Genomic DNA, 16,320 nt, shown 5'->3' with positions numbered 1-16,320 from the left:
CAGGGTGTCCGAAAGGGGGAGCTAAAGCTGGCGCAGCGATAAAACCGCCCACACATCTGCAAAGCTAAGCAGGGTCCGATACGGTTTCAGATAGGGTGGGGGCGGGGAGCTGTGTGTTGAGATTCTTGCATTGCAGGGGGTTGGACTAGATGACCCCTGGAGGTCCCTTGCAACTCTGCCGTGCTGTGATCCTGCAAAAGAGAGAGGGAGGGATGTAACGCAAGAGAAAGGGCGGCAAAAGGAGAGGAGGAAATGAAAGGGAGAGGTGGATAGAAAGTTGCGCCACCCAACTCTGGCATATGAACACAGAGGGAATTTGGCCCTTGAAAGAGAACGTTTTTGCGGAGCCTGAGATGGGAGCTTATGTCCCTAGGGCACACCTGTGGACTTGGAACAGGTCTCCGCAAAAATGCTCCTTTGGGTACCACCTTGTCCTCATTATGGTATCTCTCGCCTGCAGGCTTCAGGTGCACAGCAGCACACTTAAGATGCTCCGAGAGTACACTGATTCTGACAAACGGCTTATTAGAAGAAAACACATGAACATGCATGTTTGGCTGGCGGCCCTGTTTGCAGCCGAGCAGAACGAGGGGATTTATTTTCCCGACCGCAGCATTCGTTCGGAGGTGATCAAGCTGCAAGGATGCTCTACCGCTGCCGTGTTATGCAGACAGTTGTTGCTGTTTAGTCATTTAATTTAGGCATTTAGCCAGAATGCAGGAATATTAAGCAATGCCCATATGGGAATCGAACCTGCAACCTTGATGTTACCAGCAGCACTATGCTCTAACCAACGGAGCTAGCCAGATGGGGCTTTTTTGTTGCTGAGTCATTTAGTCATGTCTGACTCTTCGTGACCCCCTGGACCAGATCACGCCAGGCACTCCTGTCTTCCACTGCCTCCCGCAGTTTGGTCAGACTCATGCTGGCAGCTTTGAGAATATGGTCCAGCTCTCACTTCCATACATCACTACTGGGAAAACCAGAGCTTTAACTATACAGACCTCTGTTGGCAAGGTGATGTCTCTGCTTTTTAAGATGCTGTCTAGGTTTGTCATTGCTTTTCTCCCAAGAAGCAGGCGTCTTTTAATTTCATGACTGCTTTCACCATCTGCAGTAATCATGGAGTCCAAGAAAGTAAAATCTCTCACTGCCTTCCATTTCTTCCCCTTCTATTGCCAGGAGGTGATGGGACCAGTGGCCATGATCTTCGTTTTTTTGATGTTGAGCTTCAGACCATATTTTGCGCTCTCCTCTTTCACCCTCAATAAAAGGTTCTTTAATTCCTCCTCACTTTCTGCCATCAAGGTTGTGTCATCTGCATATCTGAGGTTGTTGATATTTCTTCCAGAAATCTTAATCCTGGTTTGGGATTCATCCAGCCCAGCTTTTCGCATGATGAATTCTGCATATAAGTTAAATAAGCAGGGAGACAATATACAGCCTTGCCGTACTCCTTTCCCAATTTTGAACCCATCAGTTGTTCCATCTCCAGTTCTAACTGTAACTTCTTGTCCCACATAGAGATTTCTCAGGAGACAGATGAGGTGATCAGGCACTTCCATTTCTTTTAGAACTTACCATAGTTTGCTGTGGTCGACACAGTCAAAGGCTATGCAGACAGAGCTGCTCTTAAAAAGCACAGGTGTGGTCCAGGGTGGTATTTTCCCCTTGGTGAGTGGCCGCCCTACAAGTTTCTAGTCCTTTGGCATCAGTACCGCACTCCATTATTTGGCATAGATAGCAAACTCGTGGCGTAGGCCCAAGGTTTTAAACATCTTCCTTTTGCGTTACTGCTGGAAAACAGAGGGAAGCTGTGGGCGAGGGTCAGTTATTATATTTCCATGTTCTGTACACCTGATAAAACCCTGTGACAACACAAGAACTTTGAACCTGACCTGGCAGCCCATGGGCAGTCGGTACAGACGTTTTCCAGGGGTGTCATGTGCTGTTGGCTGTCTGCCCCTGTCTGCAGTCGAGCCGCTGTATTCTGCAACCCGCTGGATGGTCCCTGCTCCTCCCCACCTAGCAGTTCGAAAGCACACCGGTGCAAGTAGATAAATAGGTCCCGCTCCGGCGGGAGGGTAAACGGCGTTTCCGTGCGCTGCTCTGGCTCGCCAGAAGTGGCTCAGTCCTGCTGGCCACATGACCTGGAAGCTGTACGCCGGCTCCCTCGGCCAATAAAGCGAGATGAGCGCCACAACCCCAGAGTCGGCCACGACTGGACCTAATGGTCAGGGGTCCCTTTACATTTACAGGGAAGATTCCTGAAATTACCATTCGGAGAGAGAAGGATAGACTCAGTCGTTCCTGTTCTCCTGCACTGACCCTGGTATCAGACAGTTCATTAATGCTTTGGTTGTTTGCTGGGACTCAGACAAAGGTAAAGTATCATAGAATCATAGAGTTGGAAGGGACCCCAGCGGTCATCTAGTCCAGCCCCGTTCAATGTAGGAATCTCAACTAAAGCATCCATGACAGATGGCCGTCCAACCTCTGCTTAAAAACCTCCCAGGAAGGAGAGCCTACTATCTTCCGATGGAAACCGTTCCACTGCCAAACAGCTCTTACTGTCATAAAGTTCTTCCTGATGTTTAGTCGAAATCTCCTTCCTTGCAACTTGAAGCCAGGGGTTCGAGTCCTACCCTTCAGAGCAGGAGAAGACAAACTTCTTTATGTTCCCTCTTCCGTGTGACAGCCGTTGAGATATTTGAAGATGGCTATCATATCATCTAGGCTCAGTGTCGGGGGCCCTTTTGATTCCATCTAAATTCGTTAATTTGTTGGTTGTTAGCAGGGAGTGCGATCAGATGAGCATACCGTATTTTTCGCTGCATAAGACGCACCAGACCACAAGACGCACCTAGTTTTCGGAGGAGGAATACTCTGAATCTCAGAAGCCAGAACAGCAAGAGGGATCGCTGCGCAGCGAAAGCAGCAATCCCTCTTCCTGTTCCGGCTTCTGTGATAGCTGCGCAGCCTGCATTCGCTCCATAAGACGCACACATATTTCCCCTTACTTTTTAGGAGGGAAAGAGTGAGTCTTATAGAGCAAAAAATACGGTAGGTTATCCTCTGTTATGGTTATGCAGGATGGAGAGTCCATCTAAATTTGATTTCGTCTAAATTCATTAATCTGTTGGTTGTTAGCAGGGAGTGGCAATCAAATGGACGTAGGTTATCCTTCGTTGTGGTCACACACGATGGAGATAGCAGCCCGGTGTCTGAACCATGCAATGAGGATTTGCTATTGTTTAATTGATATTAAGTGTGCAGATTTTGCAAAGCGGTTTTATGGCGTCAGACCCCGCCTATGTTGCCAAAAGAGTCTTGAGAATTTGAGAGCTTGAGATGTGCGGGTTATTGGTGGTTCATGCTCATCTCAAGAAAAAACATCACCTGCAGATTTTTGGACAGTGTATGGGACAGGATGCTCAACTGAGACCTTCCTTGCGCCTGGTCTAGCAGAGCTATTGTCTTACTGTCTAATGAATGATAGCAAAACAGGAGGTCTTGTCTGCGGGCATCTGAGACCAATGGCTGTGCCATTGTGGGAACCGGATGCTGGGCAAAATGGGACCACTGGCCGTCTCCGAGACACTTCTGAAGTTCTTGTGAGTCACAGTGGGAGAGGAGCTCTTGCCCTCCTGCCTATGGGGTTTTTTTCCTGGAGGGACCAGAAAAAACAGGATCCAGGACGTTTGATGCAGGAGACAGAGCCGCAGGAATCTCCTGAAGTTCCCACCGTCCTGCCAAGAGGACTCGGATGAAACGCTTCTTCTCGTTCCACCCAGCATGCCAGGCGACCTCTGCAGAAAGCTGGCAGGTTATCAGAGGAGCATCACGATCGGTATCCCTGCCTCCTGGAAGAAGCAGAGGAAGATGCAAATCTTTCTGGACAATCCAAGGCATGTTTTGGAGTCCCGGGAGGAATGCGCTAACGTTCTTGCAGGCAGGGGATGGTGCCACAGGAGGAAGGGATGTCAGAGGAGCAAACAGCCGCTCCCTGAGAAGTAGAAATAGTCTCTCCCTGCCTCTTACAGTAAAAGGTACAGGTATCCCTGACCATTGGGTGGCGCTGTGGGTTAAACCGCAGAGCCTAGGGCTTGCCGATCAGAAGGTCGGCGGTTCGAATCCCCGCAACGACGGGGTGAGCTCCCGTTGCTTGGTCCCTGCTCCTGCCAACCTAGCAGTTCGAAAGCACAGCAAAGTGCAAGTAGATAAATAGGTACCACTCTGGCGGGAAGGTAAACGGCGTTTCCATGCGCTGCTCTGGTTCGCCAGAAGTGGCTTAGTCATGCTGGCCACATGACCCGGAAGCTGTAAGCCGGCTCCTGTGGTCAATAAAGCGAGATGAGCACCGCAACCCCAGAGTTGTTCATGACTGGACCTAATGGTCAGGGGTCCCTTTACGTTTACCTTTACTATTATTATTATTCTTTGCCAAGGGTGCAAAGGACTCTGGTCATTGCGGGGATTCAAACCACCAACCTTCTGATTGGCAAGTCCTAGGCTCTGTGGTTTAACCCACATCGCCACCCACGTCCCTAATAATAATAATAATAATAATAATAATAATAATAATAATAGTTTATTTATACCCCACCTATCTGGGTGGGTTTCCCCAGTCACTCTGGGTAGCTCTCAACAGAATACAGTGGTACCTCGGGTTACATACGCTTCAGGTTACATACGCTTCAGGTTACAGACTCCGCTAACCCAGAAATAGTGCTTCAGGTTAAGAACTTTGCTTCAGGATGAGAACAGAAATCATGCTTCGGCGGCGCAGTGGCAGCAGGAGGCCCCATTAGTTAAAGTGGTGCTTCAGGTTAAGAACAGTTTCAGGTTAAGTACGGACCTCCGGAATGAATTAAGTACTTAACCCGAGGTACCACTGTATTAAAAGCAATGATGATGATGATGATGATGATGATGATGATGAAATAGGACAGCCTTCCTCAACCTCGGCCCTCCAGATGTTTTCGAGACTACAATTCCCAGCATCCCTGACCACTGGTCCTGCTAGCTAGGGATCATGGGAGTTGTAGGCCAAAAACACCTGGAGGGCCGAGGTTGAGGAAGCCTGGAACAGGACCCCAGAGAAATGCAAGAGGGGTGCCGAATAAGTCGGCAGATTTCGGGAATAACTCTTCTGTGCCCCCGAAACAGCTGCTGCTAGCCAGTGCTGCGCTCACTAGGCCACATGGGCAAAAGCTAGGGGTTGATTTCAGCTTCCTTCCTGCAAAAGCAGCCCCGGTTTGCACGTGGGCTGCCGGGGAGGAAACATCTGCAGGGTGCGAGTGCGAGTTTCGGAACACCACGCTCTCCCCTCCTTGAGCAACCTTTGAGGTGAGGGCCTGGCAGCTGCAAAGATCTGTGGCCTTGCACCAAATTAAAGGAGGGAGAGAATGCAAACCGTGGGTGGAGGCAGCCGAGTTAATCTGATAAAAAGGGATCCTTAAAGGGAAACATCAGTTTAATCTCATTTGTTGCTTTTCCTGCCCTGAGCAGAGGCTGGAAGCTGCAACGGCGTCGTCAGAGGGAGCCGCTTTGGACCTCAAAAAGCGGCTTTTGTGCGAGGTCAGAGCTTGGGGGTGGTTTCTGCGGGGGTGGCGGCTCGGCTTGTTTCGTTTCGGAGCAGGACCGCCCTGCCTGAGGGCCAGGGGGCCAGGCGTGCGGCCCTTGCGAAGGTAGCTCATCGAGTGCTTCACCTGTGTGGAGGGTGTCCTTTGATTGCAATGGTGCTGTTGGCTTACCTGGGTGAAAGATGGAGAAATTTGAGCAGCAGGTGTGTGCGTTTGTTTGTGTGTGTGTGTGTGTGTGTGTGTGAGAGAGAGAGAGAGAGAGAGAGAGAGGGAATGAGAATGAGAATGTATACGCCAGCTGAGTTGGTGTGGCCCCCAGAAAGTTGCCCAAAACAGAATGCGGGCCTCGACACCCCATTCCTGATATTATTATTATTATTATTATTATTATTATTATTATTATTATTATTATTATTATTATTATTATTACTGCTACTGCTACTACTATATGGGACGCGGGTGGCGCTGTGGGTTAAACCACAGAGCCTAGGCCTTGCCGATCAGAAGGTTGGTGGTTCGAATCCCCGCGACGGGGTGAGCTCCCGTTGCTCAGTCCCTGCTCCTGCCAACCTAGCAGTTCGAAAGCACACCAGTGCAAGTAGATAAATAGGTACTGCTCCGGCGGGAAGATAAACGGCATTTCCATGCGCTGCTCTGGTTCGCCAGAAGCGGCTTAGTCCTGCTGGCCACATGACCCGGAAGCTGTACGCCAGCTCCCTCGGCCAATAAAGCGAGATGAGCGCTGCAACCCCAGAGTCGGTCACGACTGGACCTAATGGTCAGGGGTCCCTTTACCTTTACTGCTACTATTTCAAATCTTATTTATTGGTGTTTTCACAAAAAAGAGAGGAAAACTTCACATATGTTAACATAAATAAATTACTTTATCCATTGACTTCCCAACCTCTCCTCCTTTCCATACTTACCCTTCTCATGTATATTTTAAGCTATTTATCTTAACAACTAACTCCGTTGCTCATATTTCAAGTCCTGTTCATATTTTTGCATCCCTATAGTAGTTCTTTAAATACTCAGTGACAGGTCTCCAGTCCTCACTTATTAATTATGGGGGGCATTTTGGTCTCTAATGTTTGCTGTTAATCTTGCCAGTTCCGTTTACTCCATTGTTCTCAAAAGCCATTTTTCTTTTGTTTTAAACCTCTCCCTTTTTCCATATTTGGGCATATTGTGTGTGTGTGAACCAACTCTTTTGGTACATCATTATCTAGAATATTATTATTATTATTATTATTATTATTATTATTATTATTATTATTATTATTATTATTACCTTGCAGGGAGTCTCAGTTTTGAACCTACTTGCGGGTAAAATGTAGCTCTCTCTGTGCACGTGGCAGCGTTGTTCAGTGGTTAGAATAAGCCGGATTTTGAAAGGTCCTGCCCGCCATCTTGATTCAAAATGGCACCCGAGAGTTGGCTGCTCACCCTCGGGTGCCGTTGTGCAAATCTTGATATCATTACCCAAAATGCACCGCGAGCAAATAACTTTCTAAAATATAGAGTTAGGTACACATGTAGGTTTCGCTCTTTTGTTTTTAATTACCGGTGTTTACTTGCTTTTTTGTTGTCGTTTAGTCGTGTCCGACTCTTCGTGACCCCCTGGACCAGAGCACGCCAGGCACTCCTGTCTTCCACTGCCTCCCACAGTTTGGTCAAACTCATGCTGGTAGCTTCGAGAACACTGTCCCACCATCTCGTCCTCTGTCGTCCCCTTCTCCTTGCGCCCTCCATCTTGCCTTCTCTGAGTCAGCACCTCTTGGTGTGACCCAATATCGTCATCAAGGATGGGGACAATGAAGTCTCATCAGAATGGAGCCTTGGCAACGGGTTGTTGTTGTTGTTTAGTCGTTTAGTCGTGTCCGCCTCTTCGTGACCCCCTGGACCAGAGCACGCCAGGCACTCCTGTCTTCCACTGCCTCCCGCAGTTTGGTCAAACTCATGCTGGTAGCTTCGAGAACACTGCCCAACCATCTCGTCCTCTGTCGTCCCCTTCTCCTTGCGCCCTCCATCTTTCCCAACATCAGGGTCTTTTCCAGGGAGTCTTCTCTTCTCATGAGGTGGCCAAAGTCTTGGAGTCTCAGCTTCAGGATCTGTCCTTCCCATGAGCACTCAGGGCTGATTTCCTTCAGAATGGAGAGGTTTGATCTTCTTGCAGTCCATGGGACTCTCAAGAGTCTCCTCCAGCACCAGAATTCAAAAGCATCTATTCTTCGGTGATCAGCCTTCTTTATGGTCCAGCTCTCACTTCCATACATCACTACTGGGAAAACCAGAGCTTTTACTATGCGGACCTTAAAATCATAGAAAAGCCCAAAAACCTCAACAACTTTGACAACAACAAAAACATGGCAGCAACTTTGTCCAGGTTTTCACTAAAGGTGAGGGGGGGAAATCTGGCTTGCTTTAAGCGAAGATGTACACCAGGAACTTCCGTGATTCATAGCTCAGTCTTGCAGTGAGTAGCCTTTGCCGAGAAGTGGAAGCAGATTATAGGAAACATTTGACACATGCCGGAATAAAAACAAGCCTAAAGCTGGCTGGAGTCTACATGTAGTTAGCTGCAAGTTGCACCCTTTCCCTAGCTAATCGCTTAAGCTTTTGCGAAAGCGTGGAATGTGCAGAAACATTCTAACTACTCAGTGGGGTGTGCTGTTGATAGAGAATTGTTGTTGTTGATTTATCGATTAAGAAATTTAGGTGCTTCCCTTTGGCACCGTAAACAATATAGTGTGTGTGTGTGTGTATTGTTGAAACCATATAGTGTGTGTGTGTGTGTGTATTGTTAAAACCATATAGTGTGTGTGTATTGTTGAAACCATATAGTGTGTGTGTGTGTGTGTGTGTGTGTGTATTGTTGAAACCATATAGTGTGTGTGTGTGTATTGTTGAAACCACACACACACACACACACACTACAGTGGTGCCTCGCAAGACGAAAAGAATCCGTTCTGTGATTCTCTTCGTCTAGCGGTTTTTTCGTCTTGCGAAGCAAGCCCATTGAAGGATTAGCGCTATTAGCGGCTTTTAGCGGCTTTTAGCGGCTTATCTGCTGATCGGATCAGCTGATAAGCGGCTTAGCGGCTTAGAAAAAGGGGGGGGGAGGGAAAAAAACAGCAGGAACTCGCAAGACATTGTCGTCTTGCGAAGCAAGCCCATAGGAAATTCGTTTTGCGAAGCACCTCCAAAACTGAAAACCCTTTCGTCTAGCGGGTTTTCCGTCTTGCAAGGCATTCGTCTTGCGGGGCACCACTGTATATTGTTTACGGTGCCAAAGGGAAGCACCTAAATTTCATAACAGATAAATCAACAACAACAATTCTCTATCAACAGCACTCCCCACTGAGTAGTTAGAATGTTTCTGCATATTCCAAGCTTTCGCAAAAGCTTAAGCAATTAGCTAGGGAGGAAAGTGCAGGATTAGCTGTTTCCTGCTATGAGTAAGTGGATCCGCCAGTTCTGGAGAGATTATCGCGGACCTGGTTGCATATATGTGGGTTTCTTGGGGGTGTGAAGCAGTGGGAAGAGATCAGGGCCTCAGGGCCTTGCTGGTGAATCAGAGATATTTGAAAAGGGACTAATCCTGACAACTGTGCTCTCTGCCCAGTGCCGGATTTACATGTAAGCTAAACAAGCTATAGTTTAGGGTCCCACTCTCTTGGGGCCCCCCAAAAAATTAAAGGAAAAAAATCCACTGGATGTACATTTCCAAAATATAAGATAAAAGTATGTTTCCGAGCACAATTCAAAGTGCTGGTGCTGACCTTGAAAGCCCTAAACAGCCTCGGTCCAGCATATCTGAAGGAGCGTCTCCACCCCCATCGTTCTGCCCGGACACTGAGGTCCAGCGCCGAAGGCCTTCTGGTGGTTCCCTCACTGCGAGAAGCCAAGTTACAGGGAACCAGGCAGAGGGCCTTCTCGGTGGTGGCACCCGCCCTGTGGAACTCCCTCCCATCAGATGTCAAAGAGAACAACAACTACCAGACTTTTAGAAGACATCTGAAGGCAGCCCTGTTTAAGGAAGCCTTTAATGTTTGATGTATTACAGTATTTTAATATTTTTCTGGAAGCCGCCCAGAGTGGCTGGGGAAGCCCAGCCAGATGGGCGGGGTATAAATAATAATAATAATAATAATAATAATAATAACAATAATAATAATAATAATTATTATTATTATTATTATTATTATTATTATTATTATTATTATTATTTAAATTATAATAATTATTAAATAATAATAATAATAATTTAAAAAACAAATAAAACAAAACCTACATACAGCAACAGTGTTTGGTGTTGTGTAGGCTCCTATGATGTAAGTCATAGGCCCCGCCTGCTAGCCTGTTCCCTAAAATATCACTGGTTTGCTCCTTTCTATATATAGGGAGCCTACATTCTGCATGGACTGGTTGCATGGAAACATGAGCCAATGGCTTTAGATACCTATTGTTGTTGAGTCATTTAGTCGTGTCCGCCTCTTCGTGACCCCCTGGACCAGAGCATGCCAGGCACTCCTGTCTTCCACTGCCTCCCGCAGTTGGGTCAAACTCATGCTGGTAGCTTCGAGAACACTGTCCCACCATCTCGTCCACTGTCGTCCCCTTCTCCTTGCGCCCTCCATCTTTCCCAACATCAGGGTCTTTTCCAGGGAGTCTTCTCTTCTCATGAGGTGGCCAAAGTCTTGGAGCCTCAGCTTCAGGATCTGTCCTTCCAGTGAGCCCTCAGGGCTGATTTCCTTCAGAATGGATAGGATTCTAACCTTTCCCAAGGGATGCGGGTGGTGCTGTGGGTTAAACCACAGAGCCTAGGACTTGCCGATCAGAAGGTCGGCGGTTCGAATCGCCGCGACGGGGTGAGCTCCCGTTGCTCGGTCCCTGCTCCTGCCAACCTAGCAGTTCGAAAGCACCTCAAAGTGCAAGTAGATAAATAGGCACCGCTCCGACAGGAAGGTAAATGGCGTTTCCGTGCGCTGCTCTGGTTCGCCAGAAGTGGCTTAGTCATGCTGGCCACATGTCCCAGAAGCTGTACGCCGGCTCCCTCGGCCAATAAAGCGAGATGAGCGCCGCAACTCCAGAGTCGGCCACGACTGGACCTAATGGTCAGGGGTCCCTTTACCTTTGCCTAACCTTTCCCAGGATTCTAACTGAATATTACAGTGATGCCCCGCAAGACGAATGCCTCGCAAGACGGAAAACTCGCTAGACAAAAGAGTTTTCCGTTTTGGAGGTGCTTCGCAAAACGAATTTCCTATGGGCTTGCTTCGCAAGATGACAATGTCTTGCGAGTTCCTGCTGGTTTTTCCCCTTCCCCCCCTTTTTCTAAGCCGCTAAGCCGCTTATCAGCTGATCCGATCAGCAGATAAGCCGCTAAAAGCCGCTAATAGCGCTAATCCGCTAATCCGTCAATGGGCTTGCTTCGCAAGACGAAAAAACCGCTAGACGAAGAGAATCACAGAAAGGATTCTTTTCGTCTTGCAAGGCACCACTGTATATCCAAAATCTTTTGCCCACCAATGATTCTAAGGCAGCCTTCTACAGAAGCACTTTTTGCTCCTGGCCCCCCACCCTGGGCATGGGAGAGGTCTCCGATCTAAATGACCGCAGCTGGGAAGAGGATATTGAAGGAGATGGATTTTGGGGCTGAATTTCTCTCCTGACTCTCTGTCCTTTTGGTTCTCTCCTTTGCAAACCTCCCCTCCTTCCCAGACAGCGAGTGCGGGCAGCCTTTGCCACCCGCAGGCCCTGCGGACGAGGCTAGAATTTATAGTGGCGAGGGAGCAAAGATGGAAGCTGGCTGGCTGCCCCACGACTCGCTCTCCTTTTCTCGGCGACAAAGGAAAGCTGAAGGGATGGGAGGGCCAGCATCTTTGCTTCAAACAGTTTCTAGCACACAGATCTGTTTCCATGCAAACAGCAAAGGTTCCGGGCAGGTTTCCCAGCCGAAAATGTTTGCGAAAGAGAGATACACACACACACACACACACACACACACACACACACACACATAAATACACAGTGGTACCTCAGGTTACATACGCTTCAGGTTACATTCTCCACTAAGCCAGAAATAGTGCTTCAGGTTAAGAACTTTGCTTCAGGTTGAGAACAGAAATCGTGCTCCTGCGGCGCGGCGGCAGCAGGAGGCCCCATTAGCTAAAGTGGTGCTTCAGGTTAAGAACAGTTTCAGGTTAAGTACGGACCTCCGGAACGAATTAAGTACTTAACCTGAGGTACCACTGTATATTATATATATGTGTGTGTGTGTGTGTGTGTGTGTGTGGAATTTCAACAAAACATTTTATCAAAAAACGTATCCTTCTTAATTCCTCCCCCTTGTTTCTTTAGGTACTTTGTAAAGGGTTCCCATTCGTCCTTAAAAATCACAGTTTCTTGTCCTTACCACGTAGCTTATATGTCAGTTTCGCCAATTCCACATAGTCCATGTTTCTCTTGCCACAGTTCTTTGGTCAGGATTTCTTCATTCTTCCATCCCTTGCCGCCGTTGTCGCATACATGAAAATGTTTTTCAATTTCCTTGGCAGGTCTTTTCCTACAATCCCTAGCAGAAATGCTTCAGGTTTTTTTATGCTTGCAAAAGAAAAATCGACCCCGCTTCTGGTACTCACAAGATGAGCCCTGTCTGTGAGGCGCACCAATTTCATTTCGCTTTAAATCTGAGTCCCGCCTTTCTAGGTTACGATATACAAGGCACTTGGCAAACTGAAAGGAACAGCAAAGACCACAACCTAATAACAACTTGGTCCAATACGAGAAAAATCACGCTCAAAACACAACTTTAAAATGAAGAACCTAGATCAACGAAAGAAATATGCAATAATCCGTTAGAATGTGATAGTAAACAATAAAACTGAACCAGCAGATAATAACTTCCAGAGAAGCGGACACAGAGCAATGGATCCAAACTACAAGAAAGAAGATTCCACCTAAACATTAGGAAGAACTTCCTGACAGTAAGAGCTGTTTGACAGTGGAATTTGCTGCCAAGGAGTGTGGTGGAGTCTCCTACTTTGGAGGTCTTTAAGCAGAGGCTTGACAACCATATGTCAGGAGTGCTCTGATGGTGTTTCCTGCTTGGCAGGGGGTTGGACTCGATGGCCCTTGTGGTCTCTTCCAACTCTATGATTCTATGATTCTATGATTCTAACTGAACAGTTTACACAATGATTACAATGAAGAATCACTAAACTTTTGGTCGATAAAGATAACGTCAAGTCACAATGCATAAAATACCGCAAAACATGCAAAAAATACAAACCATGCCGGAAGGATCAGATTGAGAAACAAGGACACGCAACTTGCAAATTTGTTTTTAAAGAAATATCCCTGAACTCCTGAAATCGCTGAAATGAAGGAGGCTTGTGTCCATTAAGAAGACACAGCGACCGGCTTGATTGTTTGACGTACTCACGCAGATCTGAGCAACCTTCCATTGTATTTCTGAATTTGGCATTCGTACGGAGGAGTGATTTGCAGTAAGTTGGAGAAGTGAAGATTTCAAAGGCCACCTATTTTTTCGGTTTGTGCGTTTTTTGGATGCAAGAGAAATTGGTTCCCCTTTAAACGTGAACTGCATACAATTTCTTTTTTAAAAAAAATAAATAAATATTATTTTCCATACATAAAGATAACAAAGAAGAAAAAGTTTACAATAATAAAGGAAAAAGAATGAAACAGAAAAAAGAAGAAGAATATAAAACATACAATACATCAAATCATCACTTGACTAACAATTAATTAATTAAGATCCATCTTCATAAACATATTATTTGACTTCCTCAAACCTCTTCCTTCTGAATTTCTTAGTAATTATATATAGCAGTTTCCTAGATCATTATTTCATAAACCATATCACAGTCATAATCATATTTCCTAACTTTTCTTTTCGTACATTTTCTTATTGATATATTTAATCCCAATTTTAATCCTAGGCCTAATTGATCTTTTCAAGTGATTACATATCTTAAATATTACAATATTTATTCAAATAGTCTTTGAATTTCTTCCGGTCTTCTTGGTGTTCCTCTTCTTTCTGGTTGTGGATTCTCCCGGTGAGATCAGCTGAACAGCACCCAATTTCTCTCCTTCGGCCTGATTCATTAGATGTGTGCAATGGAACTTTAGCAAGCAGGTGGTTGACAAATGAAATTATGGGGTGCTCGTGAAAAGCAAAGATTATTGTCTGCAATTAATGGAGTTAAATGTATGCCAAACAGGCACATATCTTTGGCAATTTAATGGGCTGTTGCCTAACTCATTGTGCATCACACATTTGTATCTCATAAGCTGATCAGGGTAGCCGAACCCCAGCCAGGTTGTCTTGCCTTCTCTGAGTCAGCACGTCCTGGTGTGACCCAAAATCGTCCTCAAGGAAAGGCACAATGAAGGCTCATTAGAATGGAGCCTTGGCAAGGGGTAAGGTAAAAGTAAAGGGACCCCTGACCATTAGGTCCAGTCGTGACCAACTCTGGGGTTGTGGCGCTCATCTCGCTTTACTGGCCGAGGGAGCCGGCGTACAGCTTCCGGGTCATGTGGCCAGCAGGACTAAGCCGCTTCTGGCGAACCAGAGCAGCGCACGGAAACGCCGTTTACCTACCCGCTGGAGCAGTACCTATTTATCTACTTTCACTTTGATGTGCTTTCGAACTGCTAGGTTGGCAGGATCAGGGATCGAGCAACGGGAGCTCACCCCGTCGCGGGGATTCAAACCGCCGACCTTCTGATCAGCAAGTCCTAGGCTCTGTGGTTTAACCCACAGCGCCACCCGCGTCCCGTTGGCAAGGGGTACACAAGCACAAACGCACAAACATTTATATCAGGGTCTTGAGTTCGAGTCGCACTCTAGACAAGAGATTCCTGCATAGAAGCGGGTTAGACTAGATGACTCTTGGGGTCTCTTCCAACTCTACAGTTCTATGATATTGGAGCCAGAAAAATCAGGAACGTGGACAGCCCCAAAGTGAGAGATGGGCTCTCAAAGTGCTGCAAAGTGCCAAAGATTTCAGACCTTCCAAGCGTCCTTATTTTCCAGGGACAGTCCCGGATTTACAGATAATAACAATATTTATTTACCCTGCTCATCTGGCTGGGTTTCCCCAGCCACTGTGGGTGGCTCCCAACAGAATATTAAAAACACGATAAAACGTCAAACATTAAAAACTTCCCTAAACAGGGCTGCCTTCAGATGTCTTCTAAAAGTCAGATAGTCCTGTATTTCCTAGACATCGGATGGGAGGACGTTCCACAGGGAGGGAGCCACCACCGAGAAGGCCCTCTGCCTGGTTTCCTGTAACCTCACTTCTCACAGGGTGGAATCGCCAGAAGGCCCTCGAAGCTGGACCTCAGTGTCTGGGCTGGACGATGGGGGTGGAGACGCTCCTTCAGGTATACTGGACAGTTTAGGGCTTTCAAGGTCAGCACCAACACTTTGAATTGTGCTTGGAAATGTACTGGGAGCCAATGTAGGTCTTTCAGGACCAGTGTTATATGGTCTCTGCGGTCACTGCCAGTCCCCAGTCTAGCTGCTACCCTGGTTTCTGATTTTATCTCAGAATGTCCCACTTTTCCTTAGGACGTCCTTATTTGCATCAGAGAATTGTTGGGAGCATGTAGAATAAAGGTAAAGGGACCCCTGACCATTAGGTCCAGTCGTGACCGACTCTGGGGTTGCGGCGCTCATCTCGCTTTATTGGCCGAGGGAGCCGGCGTACAGCTTCTGGGTCACATGGCCAGCAGGACTAAGCCGCTTCTGGCGAACCAGAGCAGCGTACGGAAACGCCGTTTACCTTCCCGCCAGAGTGGTACCTATTTATCTACTTGTGCTTTGATGTGCTTTCGAACTGCTAGGTTGGCAGGAGCAGGGACCGAGCAATGGGAGCTCACCCCGTCGCGGGGATTCGAACTGCCACCCTTCTGATCGGCAAGTCCAAGCTCTGTGGTTTAGACCACAGCGCCACCCACGTCCCTAGCGTGTGGAATAGGATGTCCCTATTTTCATCGGAGAAGTGTTGGCACGAATGTCTCTGCTTTTATCGGAGAACTGTTGGAGGGGATGGAATAGGATGTCCTTATTTTCATCAGAGAAACGTCGGAGGGTGTCTTGATGGCAAGCGGGGAGAAAGGGAAGCAAGTCGTGTACACCCATGGCCTTGCGTCAAGCGATGCTCTCTGTTGAGTTCCAAAATAACGCTGGAAATTTGGAGCGAGGCCAGATGCGATGACTCAAGGCTCGGAAATCCAACTCAAAGGGAGACATGCTGGAAACTTGATCCCTCCCCCATTCATAGAGATCAACCTTCGCTGAGCTTTCGTGGCCCTGCCACCCACCCACTCACCCTTGCTGGCTGAATCACAACTGCAGGGAAAATGTCAGGAGGTTGTGACGAGAAAAGCTTTGCTTTCCCATGGGTGTAATTCCCAAAGAACGGCGCTTCTTAAGAGGAGCCTCGTAGACTGTTCTGCATTTTTGCATTTTGTCGCTGGGCTGGGTGTTCCCTCCGAATGAAAGCCAGTCAGGTTACCGTTTGCCTTACATACTTCTCCTTTCGTCTTCTTCAGCGATCCCTTGTAGCCAAGTAAGATTGTCTTCCATAAACACGGTTTTAGCAATGAGTCCGTAAGTGACTGTGGAGGCCAATTCTGGATCCACACATCCTTCCACAGTGGGGACAGAGGTTTCCAGGATCCCAGTTAGGGTTTG

The 16,320-nt window shown here is 47.3% G+C and overlaps 1 protein-coding gene across 3 annotated transcripts in view; it reads left to right on the top strand.

Annotated features, from left to right (window-relative positions):
* The window catches only part of CERS4 (ceramide synthase 4), a 96,347-nt gene that overhangs the window by 47,598 nt on the left and 32,429 nt on the right, over window positions 1–16,320 (top strand). The window contains exon 1 of one of the 3 annotated variants that reach the window (XM_081177937.1): window positions 5,425–5,580. The exons of the other annotated variants lie outside the window; for them this stretch is intronic. The gene's annotated coding sequence lies outside the window, so the exon portion shown is untranslated. Of the gene's footprint in view, window positions 1–5,424; window positions 5,581–16,320 lie in introns of those variants that run through there. 3 annotated transcript variants of the gene reach the window in all.

Source organism: Podarcis bocagei, assembly GCF_964188305.1.
Source record: "Podarcis bocagei genome assembly, chromosome: 18".
NCBI lineage: Eukaryota > Metazoa > Chordata > Lepidosauria > Squamata > Lacertidae > Podarcis > Podarcis bocagei.
This window is presented reverse-complemented; position numbering and strand designations above follow the sequence as displayed.